General features: G+C 41.8%; 1 pseudogene; it reads right to left on the reverse strand.

The window, feature by feature from the left end:
- Positions 1 to 305: 305 nt before the first annotated feature.
- LOC105496281 (ribosome production factor 2 homolog) lies at positions 306 to 1,588 on the reverse strand (annotated as a pseudogene).
- Between the last annotated feature and the right edge of the window lie 2,189 nt (positions 1,589 to 3,777).

The raw sequence follows: 3,777 nt of genomic DNA on the forward strand, positions 1-3,777 counted from the left end.
GAACAAGAAAACAACAACAACAACAACGGAAAGAAGATAGGGTTCCTCTCTGTTGCTCAGGCTGGTCTTGAGAACTCCTAATCTCAAGCAATATTCCCGCCTTGGCCTCCCAAAGTACCGGGATTACAGGCATGAACTACTGCACCCAGTTTATTCTCTTTTTATTGAGATAAGATTTACGTAAAATAAAATTAACCATTAATCATATTAAAGTGTTCAATTCTTGGCATTTACTTCCACAGTGTTGTGCAACCTTCTCCAATGTTTAGTTCTGGTAAATTCTTTTTTTTCCCCCATCATTTCTATTAAATTCTTTTTGACTTTTTCTCCTGGTCTTCTGTTATCCTTTCTGCAGGTCGCTTCTTCAACCCCTTCATTTTCCTGGTTTGTAGTTTGCTTAGGTCTTGCTTCTACGTATGAATCCTTCCACAAGTTGTACCAAAAGTATCATTGGAGATAGTTTTCTTCTTCTTTGGTTTGGGAGGTTTTGGCATTTTCGTAGATAATTTATAAAAGTCATCTGATGCCAGGTGTGTCCTCCTCAGAGCCAGATCTAATGAGGGTCCCATTTCTTCCAATTCAATCTGTGGTGTTCTGCAACCAGATTTCTTCAACAGCAATTTATAGCTTCGAAAGTAATCTTCCCATTCAGTGCAGTGAAGTGCAGAACATACTCTAATCCAGCCAGGCAGATATTTGATACCGTGGGGCCTCAAATCAACAAGAAGACTTTTTAGTCTTCTATAATCTTCTGTTACATTGAAATCATCACCAGTAAATATTAGCATGGGTTTTGTTCCCTCAGGACATTTACTGTTCTTAATGTATTTTAGAGAGACAAAATTCTCAATACCTAATTCAATCACATCCAGCACCTGGTAGTCATACATACGACCTATTACTAGATTATATGGCTGCTTCTCTTTTTTTTTGAGACAGAGTCTCGCTCTGTCACCCCGGCTGGAGTGCAGTGGTGCTATCTGAGCTCACTGCCAGCTCTGCCTCCCGGATTCATGCCATTATCCTGCCTCAGCCTCCTGAGTAACTGGGACTACAGGCACCTGCCATCACACCCGACTAATTTTTTTTATTTTTAGTAGAGATCGGGTTTCACCATGTTAGCCAGGAGGGTCTCTATCTCCTGACCTCGTGATCCGCCTGCCTTAGCCTCCCAAAGTGCTGGGATTACAGGCATGAGCCACCACGTCCGGCCTGGCTGCTTCTTATTACAGGAGCCAAACATGAAAAAATAACAATCTGACTTATTTGAAAAGAATTCCAGTGATGTCTGATCCTCAAAAGGTCTTGTAATATTTTTCTTTTTATACAGTACACCGTATGGTTTTTTCAGTGCACACACATCTTTAAGTACTTGTGTCACTGTTACATTTGCATTTCCCCTTTAATCAGCAAGGCATTTTTAATATTTTCATTGAGTTTTGGTTCTCTTTTCTCAAGGAATCTCTTGGCTGTTTTCATTTTGGGCTTTACAACTCGATCCAGAGCGTCCATCGCTACCACTACCTGCAACTCTTAACTAGGTGGATCTAGTTCTGGTAAATTCTTGTTATCCCAACAGGAAATCTTATAGCCATTAAGTAGTCACCCCACATTCCTCCTTCCTCCCAGCTCCTGGCAAATACCAAACTGGTTTCTTTCTTTCTTTCTTTCTTTCTTTCTTTCTTTCTTTCTTTCTTTCTTTCTTTCTTTCTTTCTTTCTTTCCTTCTTTCTTTTCTTTCTCTTTCTTTCTTTCTTTCTTTCTTTCTTTCTTTCTTTCTTTCTTTCTTTCTTTCTTTCTTTCTTTCTTTCTTTCTCTCTCTCTCTCTCTCTCTCTCTCTTTCTTTCTTTCTTTCTTTCTTTCAGACGGAGTCTCCCTCTGTCACTCAGACTGGAGTGCAGTTGCGCTACGTTGGCTCACTGTAACCTCCCCCTCCTGGGTTCAAGCGATTCTCCTGCCTCAGCCTCCTGAGTAGCTGGGATTACACGCACCTGCCACCACGCCCGACTAATTTTTTGTAATTTTAGAAGGGATGGGATTTCACCGTGTTAACCAGGATGGTCTCGATCTCCTGACCTCGTGATCTGCCCGCCTCAGCCCCCCAGAGTGCTGGGATTACAGGCATGAGCCACTGCACTCGGCCCACCAATCTGATTTCTGTCTCTATGGATTTATCTATTCTGGATGTTTCATATAAATGGTTTCATACGGTATGTGACCTTTTGTGTCTGGCTTCTTTCACTTAGCACAGCGTTTTCAAGGTTCATCTACATTATAGCATGTATCAGTATTTCGTTTTTATGGCAGAATAATATTCCATTGTCTGAATATACTACATTTTGTTTATCCATTCATCAGTTGATAGGCATTTGGGTTGTTTTCATTTTTTGGCTATGGTGAGCAATGCGGCTATGAACACTTGTGTATGAGTAATTATTTGACTGTCTGTTTTTTTGTTTTGAGATGGAGTCTTGCTCTGTCTCCCAGGCTGGAGTGCATCTTGGCTCACTGCAACCTCCACCTCCTAGGTTCAAGTGATCCTCCCACCTCAGCCTCCGAAGTAGCTAGGATTATAGGTGCCACCATGCCTGGCTAATGTTTGTATTTTTGGTACAGACAGGGTTTCACCATGTTGATCAGGCTGGTCTCGAACTCCTCTCAAGTGATCTGCCCGCCTCAGCCTCCCAAAGTGCTGGGATTACAGGTGTGAACCACTGCGCCCAGCCGAATGTCTGTTTTAAATTATTTTGTTATGCCTAGGAGTGTATTTGCTGGGTAATAGGGTAACTCTATGTTTAACTTTTTGAGTAACTGCCAAAACTGTTCTCTATAGCAGCTACATCATCCATCGATACCACTAAACTATAAGGGTTCCAATTTCTCCACATTCGTACCAAAATCCCAAGTTGGTTTTTGGTGTTTGTTTAGTCTAGAGTGGAGTGGCGCAATCTCCACCCACTGCAACCTCCACCTCTTGGGTTCAAGCAGTTCTCCTGCCTCAGCTTCCCGAGTAGCTGGGATTACGGGTGCGCAACACCTTGCCTGGCTAATTTTTGTATTTTTGGTAGAGACAGGGTTTCACCATGTTGGTCAGGCTGGTCTCGAACTCCTGACCTCATGATCCGCCCACCTCAGCCTCCCAAAGCCTGGCATCCCTTGCTTCTTTTACAACAATAGCATATAATTAATGTCTATGATGCATATATTCCAACTCTGATGTTTCATTTATATATTGAGACAAGAACTGGTTATTTATTTCACTTATTTTAGAGATGGAGTCTCACTGTGTTTCCCAGGCTGTACATGAATTCCGGGGCTCAAGAAGTCCTCCCACCTCAGCCTCCTGAGTAGCTGAGATTACAGGTTTTACTGCCACCTAGATAGGCTAGGGAGCTGGTTATTTAGAGATGTTTGGGCAAGATGTATGTCTGTAGACCTCTCACAGAAAATGACTGTTAAGAAACTAATTTTTTCAGACCCCAAAAGAATGAGTCTATTAGCTACATCCTTTCAGAGATGCTGTGTCTTTCTGGGCTATTTATTGTACAAGGTCATTCACTCATATCATGAAATCACATGCCTTTCATTCAAAACCGCTGTTGAGTTGATGCTTCTTTTGTTTGCCATCCTTCATTTTCAAGGTATATCTCCATCCTGTGATGCCTTGTCAGCAGAATCTTCCTCTCTATTGCTAGATTTGCTTAATTCCTAAATCTTTGGCAATGCTGTGCCCGATTGCATTATTTTTGCTTCTGTTAGCAGATGTTTTTAAACAATA

The sequence above is a fragment of the Macaca nemestrina genome, chromosome 15 (assembly GCF_043159975.1).
Source record: "Macaca nemestrina isolate mMacNem1 chromosome 15, mMacNem.hap1, whole genome shotgun sequence".
Classification (NCBI taxonomy): Eukaryota; Metazoa; Chordata; class Mammalia; order Primates; family Cercopithecidae; genus Macaca; species Macaca nemestrina.